Here is a 17,123-nt window from a genome sequence, read left to right on the forward strand (position 1 = left end):
ATTTTTGTATGTAGGTAATTGCAATAGCTCTTCCACGAAATTGCATTTAAATTTTTTGCAGCATTTCAAAATGCTGTATCATTCAATGGAATTTGATGTGTTTTGTCTTGCTGTATTAAAGCTGGGCTCGAACCCGGGCAGATAGACAATATGTCCTTTCCCTGAGTGAAATATTGCTATAATTCCATTAAAGTGACCTGGTAATATTTCAGGATAATTTCTTGTACATTGGACTGAGCTGTCCTCTCCCATGAATGAGAGTATCTAAGTAAAGAACTTAAAATTTTAGAAGTTTCTTACGTTTAATTTCTGAATGAAATATTTCTTTTATGAAACCAAATATTGTATATGATATTTATAACCAAAACCATGGTATATGACTTTTGTTTCCAAGATGTTCTTCGAAATCTGTTTTTAGAGTGGTGTTTTTGTGCCCTTTTTTAAAAAGAAATCTTTAAAAGTATATATATTTAGCTCTTTTAATGTTAATATATTACGAGTTTGTTTCTTACTCTGTTTTGATCTGTTATGTCACTAATTTATTGTATGAATTAAGATAGTTTAATATATAACATCTGCTTCAAAGCTAACAGTAAAGTTTATTTGTCATTTAAATTTATCTGCTTATTGTCTTTTTGTGCCATCTTCCTACCAGCGTTGAAATTATTAACTCTTCCCGAAGATCATTATTCCTTTTATTCTGTGTATCCGTAATAACTGTCTAGATTTTTTTCTTTCATTATTCATGTTGTACCCATACATTAAAAACCGTTTTCGCTTACTGTACTTCTGTCGCATTAGGAAAATCATTGGCTTTTCTATTGACTGCAGTCATGGTTTTAGTAACTATGTAGCACATTGCTGGAATGTGAAGCAAAGAAGGCTACCTTTGAAGTTTTATATATTAAGAAAGAGTATTAGACATTTCTCTTTGTGTATAATTATTCTTTAATATCATAGTAGTTAAAATCTAATTATTCTTTCCACCCATTCCCCTTGGCTCTGTTCTAGTGTAATTTGTCATAATTTTTGTACACTCTTGGATTGCAAAACATGATATCGTGAAAGAAAAAGAACGATGATGAAAAGAACGGAAAAATAATGCAGAGTGAAAAGACATTTTTGGCTGGTAATTGTTGTTTTATTTATATCAACTTTATTTCCACTAGAAATGCTTCAATGTTATAATTTGTACGTCTCTTTTCACATGTGGCTTTATACTGGAGTTTTACTAGTTATTTATTTTACATGAATGCTTAACATTATGTTTTAATGTTTAGGGTAGCATTTATGCATTAATTTCTTAGGTTTTGAATTCTATATTGAAGTGTGTGAACTGGTGCTTTCTTTATATTATATTGTAATATTCGAAGTGAGGTTGAACTGGTAGTCACACTATAATTATCAGAAGTCTGAGATTTGTTAGAGTTCTGTTGCTTCGTAGTGGTTTCAAAATTACTGCTGTAGTGTAATTTTTTTCCCCAAGTGGCCTCATTTCGCATCACGAGGACCAATTTTGTTTCAGTTTTTTTCCGAATTTAGAGTCTCTCTCTATGAAGTGCTGTTTCTCTTAAAACCATTGAAATTTAAATGTCGAACAAAAAAGAAATGTAAATAAAAATTTAAGTACTCGTAAAGAAAGTTAGTGGAGCCAAATTGTCTTCTGTTAAGGATTATAGCTTTTCCTTAATCTGAACTATTTTTCACATACTGTGAAGTTTTATGAGCCAATTTGGGAAGATCTATTTTAAATTGATTCGATATATAAAAATTCATTTTGAAATCAAATCAGAGATGTTTTATTATTATCGAAGTAAAATTCTGCAGATTAACTTTCAAATTTGTTTTGAAAAGCTCTCTGAAAGTTTCTTTTGGACTTTTTTCCGTTCTCTTGGCAAATACATGACAGAATTATTTTTTAAAAAAAGCTGATGTGTTTTGCTTATAACAATGACTGATGCAACTGTAACCATGTCGCTGTAAAGAGCACATGTTTCCCAGTAGCTCCTTTAAAGTGTCGGGATTTTCTTTAATTGGGTCAATCTCCACTAGAAGATCAGACGTTGCTTTTGTGTAATTTAACAATTCCTTCATCTTATTTTCAGTTAAGAGCTCTTCTTCATAATGACCGCTTTTATTATCAAGGGGTTTTATAAGCACCCATTTCTTTTGTAATTTTTCTGATTCATTGTTTGACTTCTCTATCTTTCATATGTGAAAATTCTTCGGCATCCTTTGCTTTTTAGATTTGTAAGATTTTTTGGACTTCATTTTCAGTCGATGGAAATTGTTTAAAGTAGCAGATAAATTCTTTCCGGTGTTGATGGATGAAAGTTGAACCACGTATGAATGAAATTCTAGCAGTGGACAAATTAAATGGAATCCTTTAAGATTCTGCTATACGCGAAATCACACTTTACAAGTCTGCGTTCCACAAGTACCTGCTGTATTAAAAATGATAGGCTGCGAAACGTGACTTGAAGAATCATATGAGGTAATTAGAATGCAGATTGATTGTTTAGTCGTGATAAATATTCTATACAGATGACCGGAAATAATAAAAATTTACATGGATTTACTATAAAATATTTTACCCTTGGATCATGGATTAGTCATAAACAGTACTTGTGTTGAAAACAGATTAATGTATATGGATTCCCTGTTTAAGAAAGGAATTTCTCTCTGACAGTATGCAGTCTGTATCATAGCTGGAATAGCTAGGTTTGTGTCTTCAGGGAAACAAAATCTGTTATTCTGTAATTTTTCCTGAAAATGTGCGTTTAAATTTTGTTACCTAGATAACATATTTTTAACTCTTTCTATATGAAAATGAAACCAAATACAGAAAGAAATAAAATTGCATTCTTTCCCTTAGTGCAGTTATGCGCAACTTTAACTTAATGGGAACCAATTTTGAGTTTATAAAATTTTGGCTAGTTACAATTATATAGTGTACCTTTAATATTTCATTTATAAGTGCATTACACAAAGTATAAAAATGTGTGGTATAATATGTTAAAGTAAAGGTATACTCTTTGTATTATTGACAAAAAATTCAGCAAGATGAAAGTTAAATACAGGGAAATCATATTTTAATGTGAAATTTAACACTGCATTTCTTCTGTGAGTTTTTTTTCCCTCTGGTACATGCAGTGTTATGGCTAAATCCTTGCAGTTGTTGGGATGTTGACTTGTTATCCTGTATCTAAACATTGATTTTAACAAGTTCATTGTAGAAAATCCTCTTTCACATTTTTAAGTAGGTCGAAAGCAGGAATTTATCTTTTAAAAGTTTAACAGTTTATGATTTTTCTGATCTAGGACTATTCAAATGGCTTTTTGTGATATTCTTGATCTTAATTAGGATGAAAATCGGTTATTTCCATTTCTAGATCAATATAATTGTTATTTAACATATTTGCAATTTTTTTCCCATTTTTCTTAAATACTAGTATAATGTAATGGGTTTGAAGTGAATGCAGTAGTTGGCCTAATTTTAAATACACTCAAAACATCTAATTTAGAAACTAATTTAAGCTCGATGTCATTTTTCAAATGATTGTTTCAGTTTTCTTATATCTCACGCTTTAGTTCTCCAGATTTTGAAAGTGGCAAAACGTACATTACATTATGTTAAAAATGTATATTCCTTATATTTGTGTAATATTTTCACAAAATTAATTTTGATTTAAAATGAATTTATAATATCCTTTAATTCAAAGACTTTAGTTTAGTTCTCTTCACCCTTCAAGTTTAAGATTTACTTGTTATGTCTGTAAGAATGGCTAAATCATAGAACCAGGTATGTTCAATAATTTCTTCATAAGTTTTGTTCCTGGATTTTTAAAATTCTTCTATGAAACTTTTGTAACAGAAGCTGGGATGGTACCCGGGTATCCAGACAGAATGTCCCTTCCCTGAGTGAAACTTTGTATCATTTCTTTGAAAGTGACCTTATAATATTTCAGAATAAACCGTCGTAACGCTAATAAATGTATATAGATGTTTATATAATGCCTGTTTGGTTCTTAGAATATTTTGAGCTATTATATTACTAATTCTGTATGGGAATTAACACGGTTTAATATAGAATACTTCCTTCAAGGCTAAAAGTAAAGTATTTGAATTATGTTTTAAATTTCGTCTGTTTTCAGATGCATGTTCTATTCTACAATTTACGGAATTTCTCCGTATTGGACATCTCACATAGCTGACAAAATTTCATTCCTATGTTTAGGTTTTATAGTACAATAAGTTGAGCATCCCTACATTAGTATATGACTTTGATTCCTACAAAAGAAAAAGGAGTATCTTAGTTTTCTTGAATTTTTGGTCAAAATTTTTGTATGTAGGTAATTGCAATAGCTCTTCCACGAAATTGCATTTAAATTTTTTGCAACATTTCAAAATGCTGTATCATTCAATGGAATTTGATGTGTTATGTCTTGCTGTATTAAAGCTGGGCTCGAACCCGGGCAGATAGACAATATGTCCTTTCCCTGAGTGAAATATTGCTATAATTCCATTAAAGTGACCTGGTAATATTTCAGGATAATTTCTTGTACATCTGACTGAGCTGTCCTCTCCCATGAATGAGAGTATCTAAGTAAAGAACTTAAAATTTTAGAAGTTTCTTACGTTTAATTTCTGAATGAAATATTTCTTTTATGGTATATGACTTTTGTTTCCAGGATGTTCTTCGAAATCTGTTTTTAGAGTGATGTTTTTGTGCCCTTTTTTAAAAAAAATCTTTAAAAGTATATATGTATAGCTCTTTGTAATGTTAATATATTGCGAGTTTGATTCTTACTCTATTTTGATCTGTTATGTCACTAATTCTGTATGTGAATTAAGATAGTTTAATATATAACACCTGCTTCAAAGCTAATAGTAAAGTTTATTTTGTTTATTTGTGATTTAAAATTATCTGCTTATTTTCTTTTGGTGCCATCTTTCTACCAGCGCTGAAATTATTTACTCTTCTCGAAGATCATTATCCCTTTTATTCTGTGTATCCGTAACAACTATCTTAATTTCTTTCATTATTCATGTTGTACCCATACATCAAAAACCCCTTTCGCTTACTGTACTTCTGTCGTATTAGGAAAATCATTTGCTTTTCTATCGACTGCAGTCATGATTTTAGGAACAATGTAGCTCATTGCTGGAGTTTAAAACAAAGAAGGCTACTTTTGAAGTTTTATATATTAAGAAACAATATTAGATATTTCTCTTTGTGTATATTTATTCTTTAATATCAAAGTAGTTAAAATCTAATGGTTCCCTTTTGGCCTCTTCTAGTGTAATTTGTCATCATTTTTGTGAACTCTTGTAATGCAGAACATGATATCGTGAAAGGAAAAGAACGGAGAAGTAATGCAGAACAAAAAGACATCTGTGGCTGGTAATTCTTGTTTTATATCAACTTTATTTCCACTAGAAATGCTTGAATGTTATAATTTGTACATCCCTTTTCACATGTTGCTTTATATTTACTTTACATGAACGCTTCACATTATATTTTAGTGTTTAAGGAAGCATTTATGCATTAATTACGTAGGTTTTAAATCCATATTGAAGTGTCTGAATTGGTGCTTTTTTTTATATTGTATTGTAATATTCGAAGTGAGGTTGAACTGTTAATCACACTATAATTATCAGAAGTCTAAGATTTGTTAGAGTTCTGTTGCTTCGTAGTGGTTTCAAAAGTACTGCTGTGGTGTAATTTTTTCCCAAGTGGCCTCCTTTCGCATTAAGAGTGGATGGCTAAACAATTTTCTCTCTGTGTGGTCTAATATTTTCCCTGTCCAACGGGGTCTTCTCTTCCCAACAGGCTTGTGTAATTGCACTGCGTGTGTATAAACCAATTTTGCTTCACTTTTTTCCGAATTTAGAGTCTCTCTATCAAGAGCTATTTCTCTTAAAACCATTGAAAGTTAAGTTTTGAACAAAAAAGAAATGTAAATAAAAATTTAATGTGTACTCGTAATTGTCTTCTGTTAATGGATGCTCCAAATGTGCTTTTTCTTATTTGTTTTAAGCATACTTTATTATATTTTGTCCTTAATCTGAACAATTTTGGCATATTGTGAAGTTTTATGAACCAATTTGCGAAGATCTATTTAAAATTGATTCGATAAATAAAAATTCATTTTGAAATCAAACCAGAGATGTTTTATTTTTATCAAAGTGAAATTCTGCAGATTAACTTTCAACTTTGTTTTGAAAAGCACTCTGAAAGTTTCTTTTGGACTTCTTTCCATTCTCTTAGCAAATACATGACAGAATTATTTTTTGAAAAAGCTGATGTCTTTTGCTTATAAGAATGACTGATGCAGCTGTAACCGTGTCGCTGTAAAGAGCACATGTTTCCCGGTAGCTCCTTTAAAGTGTCCGGATTTTCTTTAATTGGGTCAATCTCCGCTAGAAGATCAGACGTTGCTTTTTTGTTATTTAACAACTCCTTCATCTTATCTTCAGTTAAAAGCTCTTCTTCGTAATGAGCACTGTTATTATCAAGGGGTTTTATAAGCACCCAATTCTTCTTTTGCAATTTTTCTGATTCATTGTTTGACTTCTCTATCTTTCATATGTGAAAATTCATCGGCATTTGCTTTTGAGATTTGTAAGATTTTTTTGGACTTCATTTTCAGTCAATGGAAATTGTTTAATGTAGCAGATAAATTCTTTCTGGTGTTGATGGATGAATGTTGAACCACGTATGAATGAAATTCTAGCAGTGAACTAATTAAATGGAATCCTTTAAGGTACTGCTATACGCGAAGTCACGCTTTACAAGCCTGCGCTCAGCAAGTGCCTGCTGTACTAAAAATAATAGGCTGCGAAACGTAACTTGAAGAATCATATGAGGTAATTAGAATGCAGATTGGGTGTTTAGTCATGATAAATAGTCTATACAGATGACCGGAAATAATAAAATTTTAGATGGATTTACTATAAAATATTTTACTCCTGGACCATGTATTAGTCCTAAACAGTACTTGTGTGAAAAAAGATTAATGTATATGGATTCCCTGTTTAAGAAAGGAATTTCTCTCTGACAGTATGCGATCTGTATCAAAGCTGGAATAGCGATGTGTTGCATCTTCAGGGAAACAAAATCTGTTATTCTGCAATTTTTACTGAAAACGTGTGTTTAAATTTTGTTACTTAGATAACCCTATTTTTAACTCTTTTTATATGAAAATGAAACCAAATACAGACAAAGAAATAAAATTGCATTCCTTCCCTTAGTGCAGTTATGCGCAACTTTAACTTAATGGGAGCCAATTTTGAGTTTATAAAATTTTGGCCAGCTACAATTATCTAGTGCACTTTTAATATTTCAGTTATAAATGCATTACACAAAGTATAAAAAGGTGTGGTATAATATGTTAAAGAAAAGGTGTACTCTTTGTATTATTTACAAAAAATTCAGGAAGATGAAAGTTAAATACAGGAAAATCGTATTTTAATGTGAAATTTAACACAGCATTTCTTCTGCGATTTTTTTTTTTTCCTCTCTGGTACATGCGATCCTATGGCTAAATCCATGCAGTCGTTGGGATGTTGATTTGTTATCCCCTATCTAAACATTGATTTTAACAAGTTCATTGTTGAAAATCCTCTTTCACATATTTAAGTAGATCGGAAGCAGGAATTTATCTTTTTAAAAGTTTCACAGTTCATGATTTTTCTGATCTAGGACTATTCAAATGGCTTTTTGTGATATTCTTGATATTAATTAGGATGAAAATCTGTTATTTCCATTTCTAGATCATTAGAATTGTTATTTAACATATTTGCAATCTTTTACCATTTTTCTTAAATACTATTATTATGTAATGAGCTTGAAGTGAATGAAATAGGTGGCCTAATTTTAAATACACTCAAAACATCTAAATTAAAAAGTAATTAAGGCTCGATGAGATTTTCCAAATGATTGTTTCTTTCTCTTTAGTTCTCCAGATATTCAAAGTGGCAAAACGTATATTACATTATTATAAAAATGTATATTCCTTATATTTGTGTTATATGTTCACAAAATTAATTTTGATTTAAAATGAATTTATAATACATTTTAATTCAAAGACTTTAGTTTAGTTCCCCCGCGTCAAGTTTAGATTTAGTTATTATGTCTGTAAGAATTGCTAAATCATAGAACCAGGTATGTTCAATAATTTCTTCATAAGTTTCGAATTCTGGATTTATAAAATTCTTTAATGAAAAGAAGCTGGGATGGAACCCAGGCAGCCAGACAGAATATCCCTTCCCTGAGTGAAAATTTCTATCGTTTCTTTGAAAGTGAACTTATAATATTTCAGAATAAACCCTCGTAACACTACTAAATCTATATACAATTTTTAATGTTTATATAAAGCATGTTTGGTTCTTACAATATTTTGAGCTATTATATTACTAATTCTGTATGTGAATTAACACATTTTAACATAGAATACCTGCTTCAAGTCTAAAAGTAAAGTATTTGAATTATGTTTTACCTTTCGTCTGTTTTCAGACGCATGTTCTCTTCTACAATTTACGGAATTTCTCCGTATTGGACATCTCACATAGCTGACAAAATTTCATTCCTATGTTTAGGTTTTATAGTACAATAAGTTGAGCATCCCTACATTAGTATATGACTTTGATTCCTACAAAAGAAAAAGGAGTATCTTAGTTTTCTTGAATTTTTGGTCAAAATTTTTGTATGTAGGTAATTGCAATAGCTCTTCCACGAAATTGCATTTAAATTTTTTGCAGCATTTCAAAATGCTGTATCATTCAATGGAATTTGATGTGTTTTGTCTTGCTGTATTAAAGCTGGGCTCGAACCCGGGCAGATAGACAATATGTCCTTTCCCTGAGTGAAATATTGCTATAATTCCATTAAAGTGACCTGGTAATATTTCAGGATAATTTCTTGTACATTGGACTGAGCTGTCCTCTCCCATGAATGAGAGTATCTAAGTAAAGAACTTAAAATTTTAGAAGTTTCTTACGTTTAATTTCTGAATGAAATATTTCTTTTATGAAACCAAATATTGTATATGATATTTATAACCAAAACCATGGTATATGACTTTTGTTTCCAAGATGTTCTTCGAAATCTGTTTTTAGAGTGGTGTTTTTGTGCCCTTTTTTAAAAAGAAATCTTTAAAAGTATATATATTTAGCTCTTTTAATGTTAATATATTACGAGTTTGTTTCTTACTCTGTTTTGATCTGTTATGTCACTAATTTATTGTATGAATTAAGATAGTTTAATATATAACATCTGCTTCAAAGCTAACAGTAAAGTTTATTTGTCATTTAAATTTATCTGCTTATTGTCTTTTTGTGCCATCTTCCTACCAGCGTTGAAATTATTAACTCTTCCCGAAGATCATTATTCCTTTTATTCTGTGTATTCGTAATAACTGTCTAGATTTTTTTCTTTCATTATTCATGTTGTACCCATACATTAAAAACCGTTTTCGCTTACTGTACTTCTGTCGCATTAGGAAAATCATTGGCTTTTCTATTGACTGCAGTCATGGTTTTAGTAACTATGTAGCACATTGCTGGAATGTGAAGCAAAGAAGGCTACCTTTGAAGTTTTATATATTAAGAAAGAGTATTAGACATTTCTCTTTGTGTATAATTATTCTTTAATATCATAGTAGTTAAAATCTAATTATTCTTTCCACCCATTCCCCTTGGCTCTGTTCTAGTGTAATTTGTCATAATTTTTGTACACTCTTGGATTGCAAAACATGATATCGTGAAAGAAAAAGAACGATGATGAAAAGAACGGAAAAATAATGCAGAGTGAAAAGACATTTTTGGCTGGTAATTGTTGTTTTATTTATATCAACTTTATTTCCACTAGAAATGCTTCAATGTTATAATTTGTACGTCTCTTTTCACATGTGGCTTTATACTGGAGTTTTACTAGTTATTTATTTTACATGAATGCTTAACATTATGTTTTAATGTTTAGGGTAGCATTTATGCATTAATTTCTTAGGTTTTGAATTCTATATTGAAGTGTGTGAACTGGTGCTTTCTTTATATTATATTGTAATATTCGAAGTGAGGTTGAACTGGTAGTCACACTATAATTATCAGAAGTCTGAGATTTGTTAGAGTTCTGTTGCTTCGTAGTGGTTTCAAAATTACTGCTGTAGTGTAATTTTTTTCCCCAAGTGGCCTCATTTCGCATCACGAGGACCAATTTTGTTTCAGTTTTTTTCCGAATTTAGAGTCTCTCTCTATGAAGTGCTGTTTCTCTTAAAACCATTGAAATTTAAATGTCGAACAAAAAAGAAATGTAAATAAAAATTTAAGTACTCGTAAAGAAAGTTAGTGGAGCCAAATTGTCTTCTGTTAAGGATTATAGCTTTTCCTTAATCTGAACTATTTTTCACATACTGTGAAGTTTTATGAGCCAATTTGGGAAGATCTATTTTAAATTGATTCGATATATAAAAATTCATTTTGAAATCAAATCAGAGATGTTTTATTATTATCGAAGTAAAATTCTGCAGATTAACTTTCAAATTTGTTTTGAAAAGCTCTCTGAAAGTTTCTTTTGGACTTTTTTCCGTTCTCTTGGCAAATACATGACAGAATTATTTTTTAAAAAAAGCTGATGTGTTTTGCTTATAACAATGACTGATGCAACTGTAACCATGTCGCTGTAAAGAGCACATGTTTCCCAGTAGCTCCTTTAAAGTGTCGGGATTTTCTTTAATTGGGTCAATCTCCACTAGAAGATCAGACGTTGCTTTTGTGTAATTTAACAATTCCTTCATCTTATTTTCAGTTAAGAGCTCTTCTTCATAATGACCGCTTTTATTATCAAGGGGTTTTATAAGCACCCATTTCTTTTGTAATTTTTCTGATTCATTGTTTGACTTCTCTATCTTTCATATGTGAAAATTCTTCGGCATCCTTTGCTTTTTAGATTTGTAAGATTTTTTGGACTTCATTTTCAGTCGATGGAAATTGTTTAAAGTAGCAGATAAATTCTTTCCGGTGTTGATGGATGAAAGTTGAACCACGTATGAATGAAATTCTAGCAGTGGACAAATTAAATGGAATCCTTTAAGATTCTGCTATACGCGAAATCACACTTTACAAGTCTGCGTTCCACAAGTACCTGCTGTATTAAAAATGATAGGCTGCGAAACGTGACTTGAAGAATCATATGAGGTAATTAGAATGCAGATTGATTGTTTAGTCGTGATAAATATTCTATACAGATGACCGGAAATAATAAAAATTTACATGGATTTACTATAAAATATTTTACCCTTGGATCATGGATTAGTCATAAACAGTACTTGTGTTGAAAACAGATTAATGTATATGGATTCCCTGTTTAAGAAAGGAATTTCTCTCTGACAGTATGCAGTCTGTATCATAGCTGGAATAGCTAGGTTTGTGTCTTCAGGGAAACAAAATCTGTTATTCTGTAATTTTTCCTGAAAATGTGCGTTTAAATTTTGTTACCTAGATAACATATTTTTAACTCTTTCTATATGAAAATGAAACCAAATACAGAAAGAAATAAAATTGCATTCTTTCCCTTAGTGCAGTTATGCGCAACTTTAACTTAATGGGAACCAATTTTGAGTTTATAAAATTTTGGCTAGTTACAATTATATAGTGTACCTTTAATATTTCATTTATAAGTGCATTACACAAAGTATAAAAATGTGTGGTATAATATGTTAAAGTAAAGGTATACTCTTTGTATTATTGACAAAAAATTCAGCAAGATGAAAGTTAAATACAGGGAAATCATATTTTAATGTGAAATTTAACACTGCATTTCTTCTGTGAGTTTTTTTTCCCTCTGGTACATGCAGTGTTATGGCTAAATCCTTGCAGTTGTTGGGATGTTGACTTGTTATCCTGTATCTAAACATTGATTTTAACAAGTTCATTGTAGAAAATCCTCTTTCACATTTTTAAGTAGGTCGAAAGCAGGAATTTATCTTTTAAAAGTTTAACAGTTTATGATTTTTCTGATCTAGGACTATTCAAATGGCTTTTTGTGATATTCTTGATCTTAATTAGGATGAAAATCAGTTATTTCCATTTCTAGATCAATATAATTGTTATTTAACATATTTGCAATTTTTTTCCCATTTTTCTTAAATACTAGTATAATGTAATGGGTTTGAAGTGAATGCAGTAGTTGGCCTAATTTTAAATACACTCAAAACATCTAATTTAGAAACTAATTTAAGCTCGATGTCATTTTTCAAATGATTGTTTCAGTTTTCTTATATCTCACGCTTTAGTTCTCCAGATTTTGAAGGTGGCAAAACGTACATTACATTATGTTAAAAATGTATATTCCTTATATTTGTGTAATATTTTCACAAAATTAATTTTGATTTAAAATGAATTTATAATATCCTTTAATTCAAAGACTTTAGTTTAGTTCTCTTCACCCTTCAAGTTTAAGATTTACTTGTTATGTCTGTAAGAATGGCTAAATCATAGAACCAGGTATGTTCAATAATTTCTTCATAAGTTTTGTTCCTGGATTTTTAAAATTCTTCTATGAAACTTTTGTAACAGAAGCTGGGATGGTACCCGGGTATCCAGACAGAATGTCCCTTCCCTGAGTGAAACTTTGTATCATTTCTTTGAAAGTGACCTTATAATATTTCAGAATAAACCGTCGTAACGCTAATAAATGTATATAGATGTTTATATAATGCCTGTTTGGTTCTTAGAATATTTTGAGCTATTATATTACTAATTCTGTATGGGAATTAACACGGTTTAATATAGAATACTTCCTTCAAGGCTAAAAGTAAAGTATTTGAATTATGTTTTAAATTTCGTCTGTTTTCAGATGCATGTTCTATTCTACAATTTACGGAATTTCTCCGTATTGGACATCTCACATAGCTGACAAAATTTCATTCCTATGTTTAGGTTTTATAGTACAATAAGTTGAGCATCCCTACATTAGTATATGACTTTGATTCCTACAAAAGAAAAAGGAGTATCTTAGTTTTCTTGAATTTTTGGTCAAAATTTTTGTATGTAGGTAATTGCAATAGCTCTTCCACGAAATTGCATTTAAATTTTTTGCAACATTTCAAAATGCTGTATCATTCAATGGAATTTGATGTGTTATGTCTTGCTGTATTAAAGCTGGGCTCGAACCCGGGCAGATAGACAATATGTCCTTTCCCTGAGTGAAATATTGCTATAATTCCATTAAAGTGACCTGGTAATATTTCAGGATAATTTCTTGTACATCTGACTGAGCTGTCCTCTCCCATGAATGAGAGTATCTAAGTAAAGAACTTAAAATTTTAGAAGTTTCTTACGTTTAATTTCTGAATGAAATATTTCTTTTATGGTATATGACTTTTGTTTCCAGGATGTTCTTCGAAATCTGTTTTTAGAGTGATGTTTTTGTGCCCTTTTTAAAAAAAATCTTTAAAAGTATATATGTATAGCTCTTTGTAATGTTAATATATTGCGAGTTTGATTCTTACTCTATTTTGATCTGTTATGTCACTAATTCTGTATGTGAATTAAGATAGTTTAATATATAACACCTGCTTCAAAGCTAATAGTAAAGTTTATTTTGGTTATTTGTGATTTAAAATTATCTGCTTATTTTCTTTTGGTGCCATCTTTCTACCAGCGCTGAAATTATTTACTCTTCTCGAAGATCATTATCCCTTTTATTCTGTGTATCCGTAACAACTATCTTAATTTCTTTCATTATTCATGTTGTACCCATACATCAAAAACCCCTTTCGCTTACTGTACTTCTGTCGTATTAGGAAAATCATTTGCTTTTCTATCGACTGCAGTCATGATTTTAGGAACAATGTAGCTCATTGCTGGAGTTTAAAACAAAGAAGGCTACTTTTGAAGTTTTATATATTAAGGAAACAATATTAGATATTTCTCTTTGTGTATATTTATTCTTTAATATCAAAGTAGTTAAAATCTAATGGTTCCCTTTTGGCCTCTTCTAGTGTAATTTGTCATCATTTTTGTGAACTCTTGTAATGCAGAACATGATATCGTGAAAGGAAAAGAACGGAGAAGTAATGCAGAACAAAAGACATCTGTGGCTGGTAATTCTGTTTTATATCAACTTTATTTCCACTAGAAATGCTTGAAATGTTATAATTTGTACATCCCTTTTCACATGTTGCTTTATATTTACTTTACATGAACGCTTCACATTATATTTTAGTGTTTAAGGAAGCATTTATGCATTAATTTCGTAGGTTTTAAATCCATATTGAAGTGTCTGAATTGGTGCTTTTTTTTTATATTGTATTGTAATATTCGAAGTGAGGTTGAACTGTTAATCACACTATAATTATCAGAAGTCTAAGATTTGTTAGAGTTCTGTTGCTTCGTAGTGGTTTCAAAAAGTACTGCTGTGGTGTAATTTTTTCCCAAGTGGCCTCCTTTCGCATTAAGAGTGGGTGGCTAAACAATTTCTCTCTGTGTGGCCTAATATTTTCCCTGTCCAACGGGGTCTTCTCTTCCCAACAGGCTTGTGTAATTGCACTGCGTGTGTATAAACCAATTTTGCTTCACTTTTTTTCCGAATTTAGAGTCTCTCTATCAAGAGCTATTTCTCTTAAAACCATTGAAAGTTAAGTTTTGAACAAAAAAGAAATGTAAATAAAAATTTAATGTGTACTCGTAATTGTCTTCTGTTAATGGATGCTCCAAATGTGCTTTTTCTTATTTGTTTTAAGCATACTTTATTATATTTTGTCCTTAATCTGAACAATTTTGGCATATTGTGAAGTTTTATGAACCAATTTGCGAAGATCTATTTAAAATTGATTCGATAAATAAAAATTCATTTTGAAATCAAACCAGAGATGTTTTATTTTTATCAAGTGAAATTCTGCAGATTAACTTTCAACTTTGTTTTGAAAAGCACTCTGAAAGTTTCTTTTTGGACTTTTTTCCGTTCTCTTGGCAAATACATGACAGAATTATTTTTTAAAAAAAGCTGATGTGTTTTGCTTATAACAATGACTGATGCAACTGTAACCATGTCGCTGTAAAGAGCACATGTTTCCAGTAGCTCCTTTAAAGTGTCGGGATTTTCTTTAATTGGGTCAATCTCCACTAGAAGATCAGACGTTGCTTTTGTGTAATTTAACAATTCCTTCATCTTATTTTCAGTTAAGAGCTCTTCTTCATAATGACCGCTTTTATTATCAAGGGGTTTTATAAGCACCCATTTCTTTTGTAATTTTTCTGATTCATTGTTTGACTTCTCTATCTTTCATATGTGAAAATTCTTCGGCATCCTTTGCTTTTTAGATTTGTAAGATTTTTTGGACTTCATTTTCAGTCGATGGAAATTGTTTAAAGTAGCAGATAAATTCTTTCCGGTGTTGATGGATGAAAGTTGAACCACGTATGAATGAAATTCTAGCAGTGGACAAATTAAATGGAATCCTTTAAGATTCTGCTATACGCGAAATCACAGTTTACAAGTCTGCGTTCCACAAGTACCTGCTGTATTAAAAATGATAGGCTGCGAAACGTGACTTGAAGAATCATATGAGGTAATTAGAATGCAGATTGATTGTTTAGTCGTGATAAATATTCTATACAGATGACCGGAAATAATAAAAATTTACATGGATTTACTATAAAATATTTTACCCTTGGATCATGGATTAGTCGTAAACAGTACTTGTGTTGAAAACAGATTAATGTATATGGATTCCCTGTTTAAGAAAGGAATTTCTCTCTGACAGTATGCCGTCTGTATCATAGCTGGAATAGCTAGGTTTGTGTCTTCAGGGAAACAAAATCTGTTATTCTGTAATTTTTCCTGAAAATGTGCGTTTAAATTTTGTTACCTAGATAACATATTTTTAACTCTTTCTATATGAAAATGAAACCAAATACAGAAAGAAATAAAATTGCATTCTTTCCCTTAGTGCAGTTATGCGCAACTTTAACTTAATGGGAACCAATTTTGAGTTTATAAAATTTTGGCTAGTTACAATTATATAGTGTACCTTTAATATTTCATTTATAAGTGCATTACACAAAGTATAAAAATGTGTGGTATAATATGTTAAAGTAAAGGTATACTCTTTGTATTATTGACAAAAAATTCAGCAAGATGAAAGTTAAATACAGGGAAATCATATTTTAATGTGAAATTTAACACTGCATTTCTTCTGTGAGTTTTTTTTCCCTCTGGTACATGCAGTGTTATGGCTAAATCCTTGCAGTTGTTGGGATGTTGACTTGTTATCCTGTATCTAAACATTGATTTTAACAAGTTCATTGTAGAAAATCCTCTTTCACATTTTTAAGTAGGTCGAAAGCAGGAATTTATCTTTTAAAAGTTTAACAGTTTATGATTTTTCTGATCTAGGACTATTCAAATGGCTTTTTGTGATATTCTTGATCTTAATTAGGATGAAAATCGGTTATTTCCATTTCTAGATCAATATAATTGTTATTTAACATATTTGCAATTTTTTTCCCATTTTTCTTAAATACTAGTATAATGTAATGGGTTTGAAGTGAATGCAGTAGTTGGCCTAATTTTAAATACACTCAAAACATCTAATTTAGAAACTAATTTAAGCTCGATGTCATTTTTCAAATGATTGTTTCAGTTTTCTTATATCTCACGCTTTAGTTCTCCAGATTTTGAAAGTGGCAAAACGTACATTACATTATGTTAAAAATGTATATTCCTTATATTTGTGTAATATTTTCACAAAATTAATTTTGATTTAAAATGAATTTATAATATCCTTTAATTCAAAGACTTTAGTTTAGTTCTCTTCACCCTTCAAGTTTAAGATTTACTTGTTATGTCTGTAAGAATGGCTAAATCATAGAACCAGGTATGTTCAATAATTTCTTCATAAGTTTTGTTCCTGGATTTTTAAAATTCTTCTATGAAACTTTTGTAACAGAAGCTGGGATGGTACCCGGGTATCCAGACAGAATGTCCCTTCCCTGAGTGAAACTTTGTATCATTTCTTTGAAAGTGACCTTATAATATTTCAGAATAAACCGTCGTAACGCTAATAAATGTATATAGATGTTTATATAATGCCTGTTTGGTTCTTAGAATATTTTGAGCT

The 17,123-nt window shown here is 30.3% G+C and overlaps 1 long non-coding RNA gene across 1 annotated transcript in view; it reads left to right on the forward strand.

Annotated features, from left to right (window-relative positions):
• Positions 1–14,085, forward strand: part of LOC146992807 (uncharacterized) — a 31,626-nt gene extending 17,541 nt beyond the window's left edge. The window contains exons 3-4 of the long non-coding RNA XR_015039091.1: positions 5,302–5,404; positions 14,004–14,085. This is a non-coding gene — a long non-coding RNA (uncharacterized LOC146992807). The remainder of the gene's footprint in view (positions 1–5,301; positions 5,405–14,003) is intronic.
• The last annotated feature ends 3,038 nt before the right edge of the window (positions 14,086–17,123 follow it).

This window comes from Stegodyphus dumicola, chromosome X2, assembly GCF_044657685.1.
Source record: "Stegodyphus dumicola isolate Sdum_Otavi_A_Nest chromosome X2, ASM4465768v1".
NCBI lineage: Eukaryota > Metazoa > Arthropoda > Arachnida > Araneae > Eresidae > Stegodyphus > Stegodyphus dumicola.